This window comes from Haliotis asinina, chromosome 10 (genome assembly GCF_037392515.1).
Source record: "Haliotis asinina isolate JCU_RB_2024 chromosome 10, JCU_Hal_asi_v2, whole genome shotgun sequence".
In the NCBI taxonomy this organism is placed as follows: domain Eukaryota; kingdom Metazoa; phylum Mollusca; class Gastropoda; order Lepetellida; family Haliotidae; genus Haliotis; species Haliotis asinina.
The window spans coordinates 26668541-26681633 of record NC_090289.1 but is presented as its reverse complement, the minus strand read 5'-3'; positions in this window follow the sequence as shown (position 1 = coordinate 26681633).

Here is a 13093-nt window from a genome sequence, read left to right as displayed (position 1 = left end):
CACTCAGCACTTTTCCAGCTATATTACGGCGGTCTGTAAATAATCGAGTCTGGACCAGACAATCCAGTGATCAACAACACGAGCATCGATCTGCGCAATTGGGAACCGATGACATGTGTCAACCAAGTCAGCGAACCTGACCACCCGATCCCGTTAGTCGCCTCTTAGGACACGCATAGTCGCCTTTTGCAGCAAGCATGGGTTGCTTCCTGGCTGTATGAAATACTAGCAACGTAAGACTATATGTCACCATACACCCAACTGGCCACACTAATTGTCCCTTCGACTGAAATCGAGGTGACATTGTTTTGAACAAGGGGTCGGGGTGGTGCGTGCGTGCGTGTGTGCGTGCGTGTGTGTGTGTGCGTGTGTGTGGTCGCGTGAAGTGCAACACATTGAGTGAGTGAGGTGATGAGTGAGTCATTTGGGTTCTACGCCGCTTTCAGCAACATGCCAACTATATTACGACGGATGACACTACAAACATTCTTCACACTGTGTCCATTTGGGGTATCGAACTCGGGTCCACGACGTGAGGATCTAACGCTTTCATCACTAGGGTATAATAAAACCGGTTTTGTCACTGGCATGCTGTTTAAGCTATTACCATGAACTTGGAGGAAGTTAATTACGTACGATGCAGTTCTCAGCAATATCACCATAAATGTTACGACTGGGGACACCAGAACTGGACTTATAAACCTAATTCTGATCACTGCCTTTAATGGTCATTATCCTTTCTACTTGCACCAATACCCGGTAAGAGGTTTTACTCCCAATGTAAAACCTGGGAATAGGTTTAACTAGATTTAAGTAAAACCTATTCCCAGGTTTTACTAGGAGTAAACCCTCGTCCCGAAAGTACCGGTTTGGAGCGATCAGCCACCGAAATCTGCATTCACAGGAAAGGAAAAACAAAAACTCTGACAACAGTGTTTTAATTGAAATTGAACGTCATTGTAACACTTCCGTGAGCGACAGTTTGTGTTGTACCGGAATCTCCCTCTGAAGTAGGAACCGACACTGTCGCAGACGTCTGAGTTTTCTTTGGAGCTGAACATGAGAGAACATCTGACGCCATTGCTTGTTGTTGATCACTGGTTCTCTTGTAAACCCTCACTGCCTCGCTTTTGTGACCTACAATAAAAGAATTCATCTTGATAAGTCATTTCAAATTGTACATAACCGTTTGAAAAGCAATTTATATGATATTGTAATCGCTTTGCTTGGGGCCATCATTGGGATTCGAACCCGGATCTTGGCATGTTAACCATAACACATGTTGACATCACAAGTTCTAGCATTTAAAATCGCCAAATTGCAATTTGGCCCAGTCACTTCAAGTTTCATTCGTGTTTTGCAGATATTCATTGAGTTACATACCAGTTTGTTCACAAATCTGTTGCTCGCTTATGTTTGCCTCGTAGAGACGGGTAGCAGCAGTGCATCTGAGCGAGTGGTTCGTTTTCCTTCCTTCAATTCCAGCTTCAGCACATATTCTCTTCACCGTTGTCTGGATTGTGTTGTGGCCCATGGGCGACTCTAGGTACCATTTTCCATCCTTAGGTTTCTTCATCGGGGTGAAGTAAAACGCATTTGCTCGAGTTGAAGATGGTAGGCTGGAAAGTTAAATTGTGTTGACATAGAATCAATTAAGTATGAAATGTTTGCATTTGTCATTTATATGCCCCTAAACCAATGCGTGCAATCATCATCAGGGAGTAAAATTATAAGACAATTTACATGCAGTATGGGTCAAGTCACCCGCATGATGTGATTAAATGAGTGGTATATCTAAAGAATGTATAACATGTATCAGAAATGTATCAGAAAACATCTAATACATACCAAAGTGACTTGTACTTCATGAAAAGGCGCACATAACATCGTTCCGGGTTCTTGGTATTTTCATACGCTCGCACCTTTTTCTTCTGCAGTTTCCTGTCTTTCACTCCCCCGGCATTTGTCTTAGAGACGTCTTCCACATACTGCAGGTACCTGCGGCCGTTCTGGTCTGTATGTGGGCCTGTAATCTGAGGTTGTTGGTGTAGTCTTAAACTCCGATGTTCCTTTCCACCTCTCAAGGCGAAGTTAAGTCCTGGAAAATAAAATTCCGTACACAATTATATAATGTTTATCTATTTCGGTCTTAACACGGGATTCAAAATATCCATCCAAACTTTGTTTGGTTTGGTTTGCCTCAAAGTGAAGTCGGGCATTTTGTTCCAGTTAATCACATTTATTTTCGATGTGAAGGTTTGATTGTAAATGCCAAAATTGCTAATATCCGACTTTTCGACAGGGAAATCAAATGCAAAATGCAACTCACCAGTTAAGTAGAGGACTGTGTCCAGGAGTTTTTGCGGCGTGCCTTCTCCAAGAGCCCCCTTCTCCCACAGAGTGTTCTCCTCGTCTCGAGTTATCACCTCTGTAGGTTTTCTCACGTCTGCTCCAAGACCAGCTGTGGACCTCTCACGCATGCATGCGTCCAGTGCCTGTCTGCTGTCCTGGAACTCTTCGCCTTCCATCAGATTGTAAGGAGATTTGTTAGCTTTCAAGTGTGACGCTATTGCCGTGAATAGCCCATACACAGTAACAGCTGGGTAGCAAGTCCCGTCCACTTTCCTCGCCTCGAATAGGAAATACTTTAGGGCTGTATTTATATCTTTAGCAGTCATATCCAGCAAGTCTTCAGTCAAGACGGACGACGACAGCGCGATGTTTGCATCCATTGACCTCGTCCGACGCTCTTCTTGCCATCGCCTGAATACTCCTTTCGCCCAATCATTTTTGTACCTTGTCGTTCTTGGAACACATCGAGATAATTTCCTTTCAATATCTTCCTCAGTCAAAGGTGCCGCGAAACGGAACAGAAAATCATCATCATCATCATCATCATCAGCAGCAGCAGCAGCAGCAGCATTGTCATCATCTTTCTTAAACTGCGACTGTGTTAAAAACATTTCGTCTTCGCTCTGGTTTGCCATGGTTAGCAATGAGCGGATTCAAGTAACCACGTGGTATATAACTGACTCACTCACAAAAAACACGTGCACTGCGTGAAAATCCCGTGCGTTTTCTAACTTGTGCATTAGAGTTGCGACATTGCTGTCATTCCGAATGTTCGCGGTATAGTGAGGTCCTAATTCCTTATAACGCAATATTTAAAATGACGGTTTATAAGCAAGAGAAAAAACTTCTCCTCAGTTTTGGTAGAGAATGTAAACCTTCGGGGGTCGGGAAATCCCTCGGGGCTACGCCCCTCGGGATTTCCCTACCCCTCAGGTTTACATTCTCTACCAAAACTTCGGAGGCGTTTTTTCTCCTATACATCACACATGGTACCTATACTTACTGGTTAACCCCGCCCCTTGCTGGTTTGGAACTTGGTCACGTAGTCATGTGGCGCAATCGTTCGTGGCCGGCTCCATTATTCCGGGACAAGCCGAATAACGAGGTTACGGAAAGGGGCGAGAGGCGACGAATGGAGGGAGGGCGAGACTTTTTGGTTGGTACGGAAAAGGGCGAGGGATGAATGGTTGCACAATCTCAACAGCCTGGTCCAGGAACACGTACGTGTTGCTGTTGATGGTGGTCCACACTACCCATATCTCGGGTAAAAAATATACAACAACAAACAACAACACACGAAACATTTACAAACGAAAACACCATCCACACCAAAAACACCTATTTTATGTTTGTCACGCGTCTGGACAAAAGCGGGAATAGTTGGTGAGCATTCTTTGCAAACATGCTACAAACAGACAACAACAAAATTGGCTCAAACTGTCACGAGAGACCTGGGAGGACGTTTATCAGGTTTATTTACCTTTCACATACACAAAATGTAGAGGCGTGTTCAGAACCGCGATCGATCGCATCGGTCTTCTTGTTGGCTATGGAAAGGGGCGAGTGGTGACGAGTGACATTTTGGCACCTGATAAAGGCTCACGCATACGCTCCGACACGTCGTGTTATTTACAATAAAGAAGCTAACATCCATCAGTCTTGTGTTTTCTTATTTGTCTTTTTCCCCAATGGCATGATGTATGGTCGCCATCTTTGTTCGCTTGGCGAGCTGGTGGGGTAGTTCGCGAGCGCTCGTGGGCGCTCGCGGGTGCTCGCGGGTGCCCGCTCTGGCACAGGCGTTCAGGATCGAGCACTCGCGGCCGTTCGCGGTTCTGAACAAGCCTCAGAATTCGTTGGTTTCACATTAATTTCAGACTAGCTGTGCGCATGCGCAGAGCGTGTAAAAATATCTACTGGTCAATTCCGCTTTGGACGTACGCATACCGATAGTGTAAATACACTCAAAGCAAAGTGATTAAATAATAATTATTTACGAGTGACAACTGTTCATAGCTGACTAAATATATCAATTTGCATATGCTTTTCAGGTATTGATGTGCTATTTTTGTTGCAGCTGCAACAGAAATGTGTGTTTTGATAGTTGTGAGAAGGGGATGTGCGGGAAGAACGGTGGTGGCGAGATGTGTTTATACAAGAACTTATTGACATAAATCAAGCTATTTATTTCTCTACTCCCGGTTTTTTGTACATACAGGTATAAAAATAAGTTGTAATAGAAATAAAACCATGTATTTGGTTTGATTTTTCGTTTTCTTTAGCGTGTGTTTACACTATCGGTAAACGTACGTCCAAAGCGGAATTGACCAGTAGATATTTTTACACGCTCTGGGCATGCGCACAGCGAGTCTGAAATTAATGCGAAACTAACGAATTGATCTTCGATGGCGCGTTCATTGAGGAATGTAAGATATTCAATCCACTATCTGTCCACATCGTTGTATACTGGTCTCTAATGATAGCAGAGAAATAACCATGCTTTTTACGACAATTTACAGATTCTTCAAAATCAAACTTTTCAAAAACAGACATCTTGTGAAGGCATAACCATTTCTCTATATCACCACCCCTAAACACAACACATGATATGCGTGTGCACAACGCAGTAGCCCTATACACGTGCACGGGGTGTCATCAGTGAGTTTACGGTTTTCAAGAAGATAGATAAATCACTGTAGATCATTCATTTTGACAATCATATTACATTACGCACTTGTTAGTGTTTGATTCTAGCCGGATGTTTTTGTTTGAAAATCAAAATCATCTTTCAAGAGCGATTACTGTTCAAGCAACTATGATCACAAGGGGTATGAGTGAGTTTAGTGTTACGCCGCACTCAGCAATATTCCAGCCATGTGGCATTTGGTCATAAGGATGTGGAAGGGGTGTTGTACTCTCACAACGTTCATTATTATCATATTAGAATTGCCTGACCCCATTACATTTCCCTTTTCTAAATGGTACTTTAAAAATGAAGTTCCGCTACTTTTTAAAGACTGTATATTTGTGAACACACACAGCTGATAGATCATCACATGACATCATTGTGGTCGACGACTGGTCGTAAGTCAATGGCAACGAAAACATCTCCACGACACGTTCGTTCGCATAAAAACAAATGCGTGTTGAGAACACTTTGATAGTTATGATAAGGCGGACAAATGATACGGAATGATTATGAAAAAAATCTTTCGAATGTATATATTTATGCAACAGAATAAAACTATGCTACCCAGAGTGGTCCTTGTTCATCGTCCCATCTATATGTCTTCTGTCCTCTACAAAGGCTGTGTGTGTTCTGTATCCCTCACAGTAGAAACTGTCCTTTACTCTGTATCTTGTCAGCGTCTGAAAGTCTTGTGTATTGTTCCCCTACATCATCTGTATGCCCTGTGCCCAGACTGAGGTTTTGTATGTGTGGTGTCGTCTATTCGGTGCTGTTTCTGTATGCACTATGCCCTTCACCTATCCTCTGTATGCCATCCACCTTGTACCTGTCTTCCGTCCTCTAACATGTCTTGCTCTCTATGTCCTGTGTAGCTGTTCATGTATGTCCTTCTCCTGTACACGTCTTACGTATGTCCTCCACCCTGTACCATGTCCCCTGCCTTGTACCGGTCTTCTGTGTGTCCTCCACCCTGTGCCATGTCCCCTGCCTTGTACCGGTCTTCTGTATGTCCTCCACCCTGTGCCATGTCCCCTGCCTTGTACCGGTCTTCTGTATGTCCTCCACCCTGTGCCATGTCCCCTGCCTTGTACCGGTCTTCTGTATGTCCTCCACCCTGTGCCATGTCCCCTGCCTTGTACCGGTCTTCTGTATGCCCTCCACCCTGTGCCATGTCCCCTGCCTTGTACCGGTCTTCTGTATGTCCTCCACCCTGTGCCATGTCCCCTGCCTTGTACCGGTCTTCTGTATGTCCTCCACCCTGTGCCATGTCCCCTGCCTTGTACCGGTCTTCTGTATGCCCTCCACCCTGTGCCATGTCCCCTGCCTTGTACCGGTCTTCTGTATGTCCTCCACCCTGTGCCATGTCCCCTGCCTTGTACCGGTCTTCTGTATGCCCTCCACCCTGTGCCATGTCCCCTGCCTTGTACCGGTCTTCTGTATGTCCTCCACCCTGTGCCATGTCCCCTGCCTTGTACCGGTCTTCTGTATGCCCTCCACCCTGTGCCATGTCCCCTGCCTTGTACCGGTCTTCTGTATGTCCTCCACCCTGTGCCATGTCCCCTGCCTTGTACCGGTCTTCTGTATGTCCTCCACCCTGTGCCATGTCCCCTGCCTTGTACCGGTCTTCTGTATGTCCTCCACCCTGTGCCATGTCCCCTGCCTTGTACCGGTCTTCTGTATGTCCTCCACCCTGTGCCATGTCTCCTGCCTTGTACCGGTCTTCTGTATGCCCTCCACCCTGTGCCATGTCCCCTGCCTTGTACCGGTCTTCTGTATGTCCTCCACCCTGTGCCATGTCCCCTGCCTTGTACCGGTCTTCTGTATGCCCTCCACCCTGTGCCATGTCCCCTGCCTTGTACCGGTCTTCTGTATGTCCTCCACCCTGTGCCATGTCCCCTGCCTTGTACCGGTCTTCTGTATGTCCTCCACCCTGTGCCATGTCCCCTGCCTTGTACCGGTCTTCTGTATGTCCTCCACCCTGTGCCATGTCCCCTGCCTTGTACCGGTCTTCTGTATGTCCTCCACCCTGTGCCATGTCTCCTGCCTTGTACCGGTCTTCTGTATGCCCTCCACCCTGTGCCATGTCCCCTGCCTTGTACCGGTCTTCTGTATGTCCTCCACCCTGTGCCATGTCCCCTGCCTTGTACCGGTCTTCTGTATGCCCTCCACCCTGTGCCATGTCCCCTGCCTTGTACCGGTCTTCTGTATGTCCTCCACCCTGTGCCATGTCCCCTGCCTTGTACCGGTCTTCTGTATGTCCTCCACCCTGTGCTATGTCCCCTGCCTTGTACCGGTCTTCTGTATGTCCTCTGCCCTAGGTCATGTCCACTGCCATTCACTTGTACCTGTATGTCCTCTGCCTTGTACCATGTCATCTGCCTTTCACCTGTTGGGAGAAATATGTGTTATGTCGTGACAAGACAAACTAACACTGACGGTTTGAGCGTCTAGGGGATATTGGCTTCACACTGGAATCGAACCCGACCTCCGGCGTGACGAACGAACACGTTAGCCAGTAGGTCACCCACTGCTCCTCTGGGTGGAAGTTATGTTTCGGGTCTTAACAACAAAGACAACCAGACGTAGTCAGGCTAATCTGTGATTGATAACATGAACAAACACACCATCTACCGTAAGAACCATGCAGTTTCACATGTGAAGATACGGGTTAGAATTGATCTTCAGTAACCTATGCTTGTAAGACGCGACTAACGGGATCAGGTTGTCAGGCTCGCTGACTGGGCTGACACACGATCGTATCCCAGTTGTGCAGATCGATGCTCTTGACGTTGATGCCTGGATTGTCTGATTGACTCAATTATTTACACACCTCCGCCATATTGCTGAAATATTGCTGAGTGCGACAGAAAAGCGGCGGATTGTAAGACGCTTCCAATACATGTTCTGTAACGTATCACGATTTCGAGGTGTATTTCGACCTGCAGTGGGTATGTTTAGTTTTACGAGACATCTAGCTAACTCGCCGCATACAAAAGAAACACTGTTCAAAGTCACATCTAACTCACACACACACCAGCTATCTCAGCGATATACGAGCAATACTGACCGGTGATGGTGGCAACTTTGCCGATACGTACAAGTTCGCACTACCTCAGAGAGAGAGTGCGAGCGAGCTTATTTTTGTGCAGCTTTTAACAAAATTCCATCAATATTACCACTGAGGACATCATAAATGGGTTTCACATATTGTCCCCATACGGGGACTCGAACCCGGGTCTTCGGCGTGACGAGCGAAGGTCTTTACCACTGGTTCATCCCTACAAACTCCTCTCCCTCAGAACATCATGTAAGATGGTTTTTCAAGTCACGGTGCATCCGTATTTTCTCCCTACCAGACCTTTGTAAGATAATTATCTTTAACTTATTCAAACACAAATGCATACTACCTATAACATTACAGTGCTAATAACTACCCCACCAGCTCGCCAAGCGAACAAAGATGGCGACCATAATAACAAAAACAATACCTGAATTAGTGAAATTATTAACTGTTAAATTTAATCAGAAAAACAGTCCCGTGCCTGTTCTAATATAATTACACGTTAAACATAGTGACAAAGAAGGTGACGAAGAGGGTGACAGTGGTCATCGGAGCGGGGACACCTGTGAAAGGAAAGAGACATGTCAGTTATAGAGATAAGCGTCAGTAAAATATACGAGATTTGATTAAGAACACTTTTATCTTAATACTATGAGTGAGTATAGTTTTGTGACGTTTCAAGCACCATCGTGTCAGGGGTCACCAGGCAACGTAAGGCAGAAGAAACTTCGACACAACGGTATTTGATTGAATACGTAGACAAGAGTGAAGGAACTGTAATCGTTAGTCAAAAATATTATGCTCTGAGAACTATTGATCTGAAGTTCAACATACGACAGAGAGCCGTTAGCTCAGCGTAGGTGCACTCAATACTCTTGTCCTCTGCAGTAAAAACGCAGAGATTTGGTATGTGATTTATCAATAAGGATGTAATTAATCGTTGTACAGTGGATTCTGTCCAATCCGGCACTCATTGGGACTGAGGAAATACTCCGTTGTAGGTAATGTGCCGGATTGCAGAGCTGATAATAAATGTACAAGCCACGGAAGGGACTCCGATTTTATGCCGGTGTTGACAGCTTCCACTGTATATTGTGAGTCCGCTCTTCCTCTACCACATTGTGTGGGTGAGTGAGGAAGTGAATGAGTATGATTTCACGCCGTAGGTATGTTTCAGTAATGATTTTCACACATGTTGGGGAACTGAACCTGTGTCTTCTTTGACGAGAGAATATTTTAACCACTAAACTGCCCCAACGCCCCGTCCACTGCAGGAGTTTGTTTTCTACTGTAACTGAGACGAGATATTGTTTCATATATCTGGACAGCAGAAAGATCCTTCTTTAATATGGTATGAGCTGACCATCCTGGAACATATAACAACCATCTACATATGCCACATGGCAAGTGTTTTCTCTAACATATATACCGTTAGTGATGGATATTTAGTAGATTTATCATTTAATGACGCTACATAACAATAACTGAAGCCCGAGCAAAATCAATTTAATGACAGTAACTATAAGCCCCCATAACCTTTGTCGGCCCGGTGGCCGTGCGTTGGAGCATCTGCCTACGAAAGTGAAACTTGCGGGTCCAATCTCGCCTGGGAAAATATTTGTACTTAGAGCATAATCTAGAACGATATTTTTCAGTTGATTTCAAACACTCACGTATTAGCTAAATGTTGATGACAAGCACGCTTCAGCTTTATACAGACACCTCAGCAACTGCAGACACTCTCCGTCAAATCGTGCTAATAACGAGGAACGATACTTGTGAAACGGTCCAACATTGCACAGACGCTACAAGAAAACAGGCTCTGGGAACGGCTGGAAATGAGCTCTAGATTGTGGTAAGCTATTACTAGCGTCATGCGAGCATACCCACAATCCATACGTCATCACTAACAGTTAGAATAATACCGTAGCTACAGGGAGCGGTCGAAATATTGGCAAGACGAACATAGGTTTAAGTGACCAAGGACAATATTTGTTTTATGCTGCTTTTACTGTTTTATACTTTTATATATTGTTTTATACTTTTATATTAGTTTCAGACTGCCCGAAGTATCTTCAAAGCACTTTGTTTTAGTACAGTTCTTAATGTCAATACAGGGAATAAGTCATCAGTAACCCTAGGCACAGTTCACTCACTGAGCTTAAGTTCACTTACTGAGCATAAGTTCAGCCTGAGTTCACTTACTGAGTCAAAGTTCATTTACTGAGCCTAAGTTCACTTACTAAGCCTAAGTTCACCTAGGCTGCTAAATGGAATTTGCGTGGTGGAGTTTTTGTTTTCAGACTGATGAGGTCATGGGCCCAATGGTCATGTGAGTGGTCACTGGCGTCCATCTGATGATGTTAGCGGATCGGATTTCTTGATTGTTGACCTTTGGGTGATTACGACCTCCACAAGACCGACATTCTTTCAAAATGTTAAAGTGAATGAGTTTATTTATATTTCGCCTTTTGCAATATTCGCAGATCAGCCAGACACGGTGATAAATCGAATGCCATTATGGATCCAGCGCCAAAACGATCACGCGGCACCGATGTCAACGTCATTAAACGTTCATTGGCGTGTCTCCAAAACTGATTCTTTCCGTCATGGAAGTCGAGTGTGATCCTCGATTTGTCGTGGTCATGACCTGCAGTGCTGACTTCCCCAACAACATTGACGTCTATGGTTCACATGACATTCAGTACGTTGTGCAATGGCACGTGAGAGTAGTGCCCGCAAATGCTGTTTGTGCAGACGGTGTCGCATCGACGGGGGCATGAATTCTCATAATGTTTGATTGTCACAACCTGTCCCTTTTCTAGGCGACAGTTTGCAACTGACTTCTTTATGCCAATGTTCAGTATAATTTGTCCCGGCTGGAATTGTTTCCCCTGGTTATGCAGGATATTAGTATCTCGGTATCGGCCCCACAACCTGCTGATGTCACACTAAAGAGACATCTCTGGGGCAACAGTGACACCCTGCAACATGCGTAGGTGAATTAGTGGGTGAGTTTAGTTTTACGCCGCTTTTTAGCAATATTCCTGCAATTTAACAGCAGGGACACTAGAAATGGGTTTCATACATTGTACCCATGTCGGTAATCAAACCTGGGACATCGGGCGAACGCATGGTAAAGTTCAAACGTAGCAAGAGCTATACTGACACATCTTCAATGAATAGATGTGTTTAAAGAAGTGTCTTTGATAGCAAACGATATGCCTCTGCTCACAATATGCCTCTGCTCACTAAGTGACAACTGTCAAGCCGGTCGTGCCATTCCTTGCACGTACTGATCTCCATGGCCAGTGACCAGTTCTCGATGTTAAGTTTGGAAGCTTGACACCTTCGGAAATGTGCTTGCCACAAGAATCACTTACTTTCATTGCAGGGCATTGTTTTATGTTCAACAAAATACACCCTACCGTTCTTGCAGAGTATACATTCATCCCCTATAACATCAAGCATTATCTGTAAACGAAGAACAAAACTAGTTCTAGAACTTGATGATAGCCATAAGTGCTGTGCACACAAACAAGGCCATGTTGAAGGTGACAGTGGATCCACCTGAAACAAAGAAAGAAGAGACCAAAAACTGAAACATCAATTTCCACAGAATCTGTCTTTTTCATTCTAAAATAAAACAGTCTTTCCTGAATTATAAACTCATTCACTGAGGTATATCTTACCACATACGAATGCATCAACCATCTGGTCAGTAGTGCAACCGATACCTTCATCCTCTGAAACAGATGAAGATGTAGACAATCACCTCAGGTTCATTTGTCATACTCTACTGTTCAGAAACAATGTTCCCGCGGGACTGGAACTTTAATAAATGTCTCTATGGGCATGATGTATGGCGGTTCATTGATGTAAAACAATTTAATCAAAAAGATATAGTGAACTATAAAAATAATAATGGATTTGCCCAGTATCATTCTGTGTCGTTGTTCACTGGCACTGATTATTGTTATTATACCGGACGCCCCAAGCTACCTGTGAGACGCTAAAAGGTTAACTGGACATGACTTATCCCGCCGGGTACCCATTTTCTGCTGGGTGAAGTATTCCGACAACAGTCCAATGAAAGCGAGAAACTGCTTGTTGATACACTAAATCGTTACACACATAATCGAAGCAAACATAGGAAAGGCACTTATTCAGTGCTTTGGAAATCTTTAGCATGCATTCCGGCCTATTCCATACGTGTATTGCAACGTAGAGGCACGTTCTGTACATATGATAAAACCTGAATAACAATGGTGAATCATGTAACGGGAAATGAATGCAGATGCACACACATGAAAAGATATCTGAATGACAATGGTGAATCATTTAAAGAGGAATGCACGCAGATGCCCATGCATACCGCCAGTAATTCTGAATTTAGCAAAATACAAAATTAATAAAGTTTGTTTTAAGAGGATAATTGCAGCAGATACTGTAGGAAGAGATATTATAAACGGATAACTTCTGATTGTGTGACTGAAAATTGTAACTTGAGATGAGGAAATGCAAAGATCTTTTAAACTGAGAAAAAAAATTGTCAAAGTTTAACATTGGCAGTCATTGTTTCCATCCAAAATTGATTACAGTCTCTCGGCTTGTTTAATCCAAAATAAAGGCTTAGCACGGGTGCTAGACTGACCCATAATTCGCAATTCAAAAAATCAGGCGTTATTATTTAATGGAACATCAATACAGAAACAGGCCCAGCACTGAGATTCCAATGATTTGAAACAGCTGCATCTTGAACAGGCTGACTTAAAACCTTCTTCTTAGCCTGTAAGTCACTTCTGTTGCAGAGATGCGAGGGAGCTCTCTAAAATACCATACGTTTTACCGGTGAAAAATGTAGCTATTGTAATCATCCACATATACCTTTAAACTGTAATAGAAATGAAAACGTTTTAAAAGATTACGTGACAATATTGGCACATTTACGTTTCATACAGTACGTTTTGGGGTGGAGTTTGTTTATTGTATGA